The following is a 9,029-nucleotide window of genomic DNA, read 5'->3' on the forward strand; positions in this document are numbered from 1 at the left end:
TGTCGGTCTGTCCCTCTGTATCACAGTGCCTATTTCTTTATCTATCCCTTCATCATTATCTGTATTTGTCTCCATCTGTCTTTATCTCTCCCTAGCTGTCGCTCCCCATCCGTCCATCAAAGTCGCTACCCGTCTCCAGATGCCCTCTCGTATCAGCACCCCCTCCCCCCAACCTCTCCGCTGCCCTCTCTCCCTCTCTCCCCCTCCCCACGCGGTGGACGTTGAGGCCGTGGTGAAGCGCGGTGGATTAGGAGAACAGGGCCGACCTCCGGGGTTGAATCAGCTGCTAACGCTCTGTTAGGAAGCATTTCTCCCCCGCTGTCAGACACAAACAGGAGCGGCCGCGCGCCGGCGGCGGCCTCTAAATGAATGAGGCTTGCGGTGTGCTTGTCCGTGCCAAGGTACTCGCCGCTGCCCCGGATCTCTGAAAAATAAGCGCTGGGCCGCGTAAAGAGATCCGGAGACAGTGACGGCAGGGTGTGGGTTGTCGGGGGGGGGGGGGGGGGGGGGGGGGTGAGGGGCGGGGCAGGAGGCTTTGGTACGGCTGTCGGGTGGAAGAAGCACGCAAACAAACCATTAAGCGATCACACAGCATCAGAGGGGGAGAATAATAGCGGGGATTATGCATCGGGAGCTCTGCTACGACCGGCTAGGAGAAAATAAACGGAAAAATGTCCACAAGATCAAGCGGCTTTGTCGGCTCTCTCACTGTAGAAGACAAGGGAATTACTGTGTGTGTGTGTGTGTGTGTGTGTGTGTGTGTGTGTGTGTGTGTGTGTGTGTGTGTGTGTGTGTGTGTGTGTGTGCGTGCGTGTCTGTTTATGTGCGTGTGCGTGAAAATGAGATGGACGATATTTGCGAGACATCTGGTTTGTGTGCTCCACTAATGGCACCGAGATGGGGCAGTATGCATTTCTGTGTGTATGTGTGTGTGCGTGTTTGTCAGTTTGTGTGTGGGTGTATTTGTTAGTGTTTGTGTGCATCTGTCAGTGTGTACGAGCCAGTGTGTGTGTATTTTTATGAGTGTGGAAGGCAGCGTGTGTTTCTCAGTGTTACTTGTCAGGGTGTACTTGTCATTTTTCAGCCAATGTTTAATTCCTATTCAGTCCCATTCCTCTGTATTATTCGTAGGTAGGTACAAAAAAAGAAAAAAAAGGTAATTTTCTGACAAGTAGTACAACAAAAGACGTGTGGAAGGAGTACCTGCGTTGTAAGCCCGAGACAGCCTTGACAAAAAAAAAAATCAATCACAACTCGCCTGATTAACATCGTCTGCGCACAATTCTGGGAACACAAAAACAGGATCACCGTGGCAACCAGAGGCGCATGGCGGCGTCGCTTTGGGCGGGAACTCAGGAGGGATCGAACGCGCCGCGAGCCACTGCCGCGGAGAGACGGGTGATTTTGGGCCTGAACAAGTTAAAGATTTTCCCATCAAGGCGCGTCCATGTCTCAATCGTTTACAGCGATTATTAATGACCGGCTAATTTCAAGGTCAGTGAATGAATAGAGTCGTTAAGTCGCTCGAACGTCACATCCCGGACAGGTTCTCTCCCTCTCTCGGTTGGGTTCTGTTTTTCATATTTCTTGAACGTTGACCACACTGGGATGGATCGTGGAGCTACGAAATACTGACGAGATGTAGACGGAGATCGAGAGAGAAGGAAAGATTTAAAGATGCATAAAGATATGAAGATAGAGAAAGGGAGGGCGAGAAAGAAGGGAGAGAGGGCTGGTGAGAGAGAAGAGATATGGCAATAGAGAGAGAGGGAGAGCGAGATAGAAAGGTAATGAGAGAGGGGAGAGAAAATAAGATAAAGAGATAGACCAAGAGGGAGGGGGGGGAGAGAGAGAGAGAGAGAGAGAGAGAGAGAGAGAGAGAGAGAGCAGACCTAACGAGCTGATCATGAGCTCTCTCCTGAATGGGCCTGACGTTCCGCCTCCCCTGATTGGCTGAGGCGGGGGCTCGTGGCCGGGGATCCAGGGAGGCGTCGGCGGTCATCCGTTAGTGATAGCAGCCTGAACTAACGAGTGGAGATGATGTCTCAGGTGTGGGGGAACCTCTCGCTGCTCCTGATCGCTCAGCTCCTCGCCGCCCCGGCCTCTGTGTGTGTGCAAGAGGGAGTGTGTGTGTGTGTGTACGTATGTGTGTGTGTGTGTGTGTGTGTGTGTACATGAGTATGCTATTTTGTGTGTGTGCATATAGTGTGGGTGGGTGTTGACATGAGCGTGTATATATGTGTGTGTGTGTGTGTGTGTGTGTTTGTGTGTGTGTGTGTGTACGTACATGTGCATGTGTGTGTGTGTGTGATCGCATGCGTGTGTGGAGCAGCAGAGCAAGGTGTTCTTGGGTCCTTGGCTTCAATAGGTCAGGGGTTGGAGAGGAGGGACGGGGGGGGAGGAGGAGGAGGGAGGGGGGGTGGAGAGGAGGGACGGGGGGGGGGGAGGAGGAGGGAGGGGGGGTGGAGAGGAGGGAGGGGGGGTTGAGAGGAGGAGGGGGGGATAGAGAGCAGGGGGGGTTGGAGAGGAGGGGGGGTGGAGAGGAGGGGGGGTGGAGAGGAGGGGGGGGGGGTTGGAGAGGAGGGGGGGTGGAGAGGAGGGGGGGTGGAGAGGAGGGGGGGGGGTTGGAGAGGAGGGGGGGGTTGGAGAGGAGGGGGGGAGGTTGAAGAGGAGGGGGGTGGAGAGGAGGGGGGGGGGGTTGGAGAGGAGGGGGGGGTGGAGAGGAGGGGGGGGGGAGGTTGAAGAGGAGGGGGGGGGGAGAGGAGGGGGGGGGGGGTGGAGAGGAGGGGGGGAGGTTGAAGAGGAGGGGGGGTGGAGAGGAGGGGGGGGTTGGAGAGGAGGGGGGGAGGTTGAAGAGGAGGGGGGGTGGAGAGGAGGGGGGGGGGGTGGAGAGGAGGGGGGGGGTTGGAGAGGAGGGGGGGGGGGGGGGTGGAGAGGAGGGGGGGGTTGGAGAGGAGGGGGGGGGGGGGGTGGAGAGGAGGGAGGCGCCATGCTTGGGAGGAGCTGAGATAAGGGTCTGTGTTCAGGGCCAACAACACTGGTATCCCAGGGAGGGTTCTGGTAAAACAGGCCTGTCCAGAGGCCCTTGTTAGGCTGTCCTCATGGCTTCCTGGACGGAGACTCAGAGGAGGGCTGGTAGCCGCCGCCTGGGTCAAAGGTCACTTTGTGCGATTAACCGGAGCATCCCTGGTCTTCTGGTATGTGTGTGTGTGTGTGTGTGTGTGGGGGGGGGGGGGGGGGGGGGGGCTATGAACCCCGTTGGGACATGAGGAGAATAGAGCCAATTGTACTGGGGCATGCATGAACACACCGACACATGCACAGGCATGAGAATAATCACACAGGGCGGCAGAGGCTCAGGAGGTAGAGCGGGGTGACTTGTAACCGGAAGGTTGCTAGTCCGATCCCCGGCTCCTGCTCGCTGAGTGTCGAGGTGTCCCTCAGCAGGAGACCTGACCTTAAAGGTTGGGTATGGAATTCGCTTTTTTGGCCATTTTTGCAAAATTACTTGAAATCCTTATCATAACCCGCTTACAGCCACTGAGTTAGAAGTACTGCCATGAAAATTAAACAAGTCAATCATCTGTGGAACGGGCAGGGCTCGAAAAACTCCAGCCAATCATTTCCATTGCCACCGAGTTGCATTGGACAGTAAGTACGTCAATCAAACGGTCGTACTGCACTCCCCCTCCCCCGCGCGCGACCCCTTCGTGCAGTACTCGTGACCCAGAGCAAGCTCCTGTTTGTTGTTATCCTGCGGTAGCTACTGGAACTAGTTAATCCACATTTGGACCTAGCAGTAGAAGACAATTTCCATGGCAGACAAGACGCCACCATCCCCACCACCACCACCACCACCACCGCCAGCAAAGAGAAGGAAAACTCTTTTTCAGAGAGTAATTGATAATAAAAACGCTGAAAGAGAAAAACTGAAATCAAGAATAATCCTAGGCGCTCCTAGGACCATTTGAGTTGTGTATTTTCAAAATCTGCTGGCGTTTCGCAAATCCCATACCCAACCTTTAACTGCTGCTGATGAATTGGCTCCAACGACGTTGGAGATGGATAGGCCATACTCTCCGTAAACCAGCCACAAACACCACAAGACAGTCCCTCAAGTGGAATCCCCAAGGGAAAAGAAAGAGAGGTCGGCCGCGAAACACCTGGCGTAGAGACTTGGAGGCAGACGCCAAGAAAATGGGCTACACTTGGGGACAGCTTGAGATGTTGGCCCAGGACCGGGATGCATGGAGAACTCTTGTTTGCGGCCTAAGCCCCAGAAGGGGTAGTAGGCGATGATGATGATGATGATGAATTGGCTGTCGCCTTGCATGGTTGACTCCGCTCCCGGAGTGTGAATGTGTGCAAGAATGGGTGCAAGAATGGGCGATGGTTAGGTAGTATTGTGAAGTGCTTTGAGCGGCCACTGGATAGAAAAGCGCTGAATAACTGCAGTCCATGCAGACGAAGTCTGCAGAACGCTTTGTGTTGTAAACGTCTTTTAGCCATCATGTTTTTAGCTCTTGTTAAAATCAATTTAACAGTAAGGTTTGAATGCATTTTGTTGAACAATGCTTTGTACCTCAGGGATGTAACCGTTATGTACTACCGAAAACATTTCATTGTCTTTGATTCCTAAGTACTCTGCACTCGGTCCAGTTTTGCGTGGTTGTCTTTTTTTTTTTCCCAACCTTGAGAAATTTTTCATTGTTCTCAGCTTCACTAGTAAGAATATGACATGCATTATTTCTGTGCGCAAAGGAACGATCCGTTCCGAAAAAAGTTGGTCGTTTGAATGAACAAGATCCCAAGATCAGAGTCCGACAAAATATCCGAACTTCGCATCACTTATGTCAATCAAGGTAAAAATAACGAACAATACATTCCAGATCATCTGCTCACAATAGCATTAACCTCAGAGTTTTACTCCGAATCATATTCAGATATTCAGACATAATAATGAGAGGCCAAAGGGTTAGGTTCATTATTATAACACCAGCAGCACTTCTATGCAGCTTTGTCTCTAAAACAGTGAATGTTATTTCCAACCCAAACTTTCCGTGGTTAATACCACGGTGCAACAGCGAATAATGAGCAGGATGACATGCACGGCTCGTTAGGTCTGGAACGGGTGGCTGCAAATGAGTGGGTGGACAATCCTGGGCTGATAAAATAGGCCGGTTTCTCCAGCGTTTAAAATAGCCGTGGCCACAATGAGGCTAAAAGAGCTCACCTCCACTAGCTCCACAGTGATCCAGTGAGAGAAGACAGACTTCTCTGTTACAGAACTAGTAATCCTCGATTCAGCAGTCCGACTACGTCGTAGCTGAACGCTTCTGGAGGAAGACGATATAGAGCTTGAGAAGGTAACGGAAACTGAGATATTCTACCGAAGAAAACTCTTCTGCAGGATATCTGACTCAATAAACTCGCTTCACGTGAGTAGAAGAAGCTTTCAGAACGGGATATTAATAAGTGTATTTCTACAATGGTAAGTCCACACAGTGTTGATTTAAAACCTCAACACCTTTTTTACAGTTTACTACCACTGGCCTGAGTGTGTGTTCGTAAATTACGCAACACGATTGGCAGAGACAAATATGAAGTGAAAGAAAGTGCAAAGCCCTGTCAACCATGATTTGATTTCATCCGCCATCAGACCTCAGGTATTAATCTGAAGTCTGATTTGAGATATCAACAAACAACAAACTTGTTCCTTGAGTTTGTGCCTCGCACACCGGACCTCCTCTTTCTGAAAGAGTGGGGGCTGATAACAATTATGAGCTGTCCATTATTCTTTATTTGTGTATATTCCTGGGCCACTCGCAGTCGTCAGACATGACCGACATTAAATCGAGGTTATGCACTCGAGTCTGATGAGGACATTAAACGGGAAGGACACCGTTGCATTTAGGCCACAAGGTGTTGTAAGGCGCAAGATTTATGGAGTGTGAGCGTCAAGGACAAGATACCTCCATTCTCCGGGAGGTTGTTTACTGGTGTAGCGTGATTAAGTGGCTTAAACTGATCCAAACATATCTTTGATTATTTTTCTACTTGAATGGGCCGCCACTTCAGAATATAACTGACATTAGGAATGAGATTACACACGAGACATCAATTAACCTAGCCTTTTGTAATCCGTCTGAAGCTGAAGCTATTGTCCAGGTCAGTGATTCTACGAGCTGTCAACGCTGAGCACGTCTTCCTCTGTTAATTGCAATGAGGCGTATTCACAGAAATAAAGGGGTTTGAATAGCAGTAGATAAACAAAACAAGACAAAACTTAACATGGGAAATCTGAACAAGAGAATTGAAAGTAAGCCTTCTTAACCCTAACTTGATTGAACGTTCTAAACAATAACTTAAATAGTGGTACTCAACTCCAAATTCACCATCTAGCTAACCTATGCTAGCTAACCGACTCGCATGAGACAAGAGGAATGGCAGTTTATTTGAGACGTTGAGCGATGGTTGTTTCGTGTTGGACCTTTGGACTGGCTTATGCGCTGGTTCACTGGACAGCTCTCATCTCTCCTGGATCTCTCCAGTCCCAGCAGGGATAACGAGGGTCCTGATATGTTTTGGTCGGTGTGATCAGACAAGCGGGCGATCGCGGCCCCAAACTAACTGCAGTGGTCTCTCTGCGCGGGGTCAAATGTGGAATCAGTACCTCCGGGAAACCACTCCACTGTCTCAAGAGTTCTGCTTCTATAACTTTCTAAACTTCAAACCATTGTGGACCTTAACAACTACAAATAACAACAATGAACTCAAGCTAAAGAGGGTCTTAACTGAACGTAGATTTGCAAGCTTTTACGGGCGGCCTTGCTGTGGGGGTACATGCCCCTCTCAGGATCTGAATAGTTCGCAAAAGGCATGGCGGTTTCTCGAATAGGAAGGAGTGTTGGACATATTCCCTTTATCTCGTTTATTACAGACAAAGTTTTTGTTGTTAATCCTGGTGAGGAAGACATTATATTCGTATATCTAATTGCATGTGTTGTAGGTGTATGGTTAAACTCATCATGTGGACGGCTTAGTGAACAGAGTTCATCTCAGAGAGGGCAGGATGTTTTGGAGAGGGCATGCTGGGAAAGCAAGGTGGGAAGAATCCCTTATCAGGACCCGATCAGTCATTTGACCTGGACTTAAGGCACAGCCTGGCACAACTACACTGCCTATAAGATAACAACAAACTGATGGTTAAGGACATACTGTAGTTCAGTAACTGTAAGAAGACCAACTGTGAAACACTATTAAAGAAAAAAGAAAAACATGTTTTAAAAACAACAACTACGTTTTGGAAAATTCATGAAAATTCCAAAAAATATGGGTGTTTATTTCTGTAAGGAAGGCCAAATATACTGTAATAAAGTCTGCATATCCCTGCGTGATTGAGTAAGCTCAATCGTATTTGGAGTTTCATTCTCAACCCAGTCGAGGTGCATTTCCTCCGCCGAAATAACACAAAGCAAACAAACAAAGGGGATCCGTTGATATAATAACATTTTCATTCCGCCCGCATACTTAGATGGGCCTGGTTTTGGCGAGAAAGCTAGAGGAGCGGATTGGGTTTTGAAGCGTCCTTCGAAGCCTTGGCATCTCTGATTCTATTATAATGAAGCAGTAAAGACCTACTGGGCCTTGATGCAGCGTGCCAAACAGCCGGAACTAAACGACACACGCTGTGCCGCTAAATGTCACCGGGCGGGCCGAGCGAGAGACTTTGGCTGGAACCATCGAGTTCTGGGCGGTCGGACACTGGCTGGCGTGCGTGCGGGAGTTGAGAGTTGCCGCCATGTTTGTTCAAGAGGGCGCCGTCTTTGCGTTGCGATGCGGCCGCTGCCAAACCCCACACAAAGGCCCGGGTGACATTTAGCAGCTCTCTCCAAATCCCACAAAAAATGGAAATGTATCATTTATAGCAGTGGAGGGAGGCTGAATAATCTGTTTTAATAATGTATTACACTGCTGGATGCTGTTCAGAGAAACAATGCCACGTATGAAACACAGCCTCCACCCTCTGGCTACCGGTGAACTTTAAATACTTGCATATTTCATCTAGATTACTCATTGAATGGACAGTAGGATGAGTCAAATGTGAATGGCATTAGAATGAGGGGAGGATACAGGGGAAATGATAAAGTCTAGAGCAGGGGTGCCCATCGTGAACCTACGGACTTCAGTGGGGGTTTCATTCCGTCTGCGCACGGCACCTTCTCAACGATAATCAATGATCTTCCTCCCACTCAGGGTGAAAATGGTAGGTCTTAGCTCGTTTCCCCTCAGCCATGCCAACGTTTAGGAGTGTGTAACTACTGTTGACGGCTTTCAACTGCTGTTGACAGCGCATGCGCTACCGCGCGTATATGTGCCGCGCAAATTTTATTTTATTCAAAAAATTAATTAAATTATTATTATTATATATTTTTTTTTTCACCCCTCGTGATCGACTTGGGATCTGTCGGCGATCGACTGGTAGATCGCGATCGACTGGTTGGGCACCCCTGGTCTAGAGTATACGTAAAGGGAGGTCGCTTGATTAGGAAGATAGTTTAAAGGGGACATTTTATACCAGCAGGTGTGAGAGTGATGTCATATGGGGCAGATTTTCGAAACGGCTTGTAAGGCTAATCACACTCACACCTGGTATAATATGTCCCCTTTAATACATCCTAATTATATACCTGGATACCAAACAAAACAACCTAGGGTTAGGAGAAACTAGACTTGCAAATTGGCTGTATTTTAATTTCACTAGGAATGTCTTAAACCCCGCTGGCGACAATAGAAAATGATCATCACAAAAAGCAATGATTAGTGCCATTCAGAACTGAGAATAAACTAATTACCTTAATCAACTTCATCTCAGTCGGCTCTGTGATGAATAAACAAAATCCAACCGAATCAACCGTTTTCTTCCCTTATTTCAACTTTTCTTTCAAACATTTGCCAAAAAATATCAAACAGCACAAAACTTTGGTTCTCATCTGAAACTTCAGCTCTTTGAGCAGAACTCGCTCCCC

General features: G+C 48.9%; 1 long non-coding RNA gene across 1 annotated transcript in view; it reads left to right on the forward strand.

The window, feature by feature from the left end:
• Window positions 1-8,172: 8,172 nt before the first annotated feature.
• Window positions 8,173-9,029, forward strand: part of LOC132452739 (uncharacterized) — a 101,623-nt gene continuing 100,766 nt past the window's right edge. Inside the window, exon 1 of the long non-coding RNA XR_009524482.1 lies at window positions 8,173-8,526. This is a non-coding gene — a long non-coding RNA (uncharacterized LOC132452739). The remainder of the gene's footprint in view (window positions 8,527-9,029) is intronic.

This window comes from Gadus macrocephalus, chromosome 23, assembly GCF_031168955.1.
Source record: "Gadus macrocephalus chromosome 23, ASM3116895v1".
In the NCBI taxonomy this organism is placed as follows: Eukaryota; Metazoa; Chordata; class Actinopteri; order Gadiformes; family Gadidae; genus Gadus; species Gadus macrocephalus.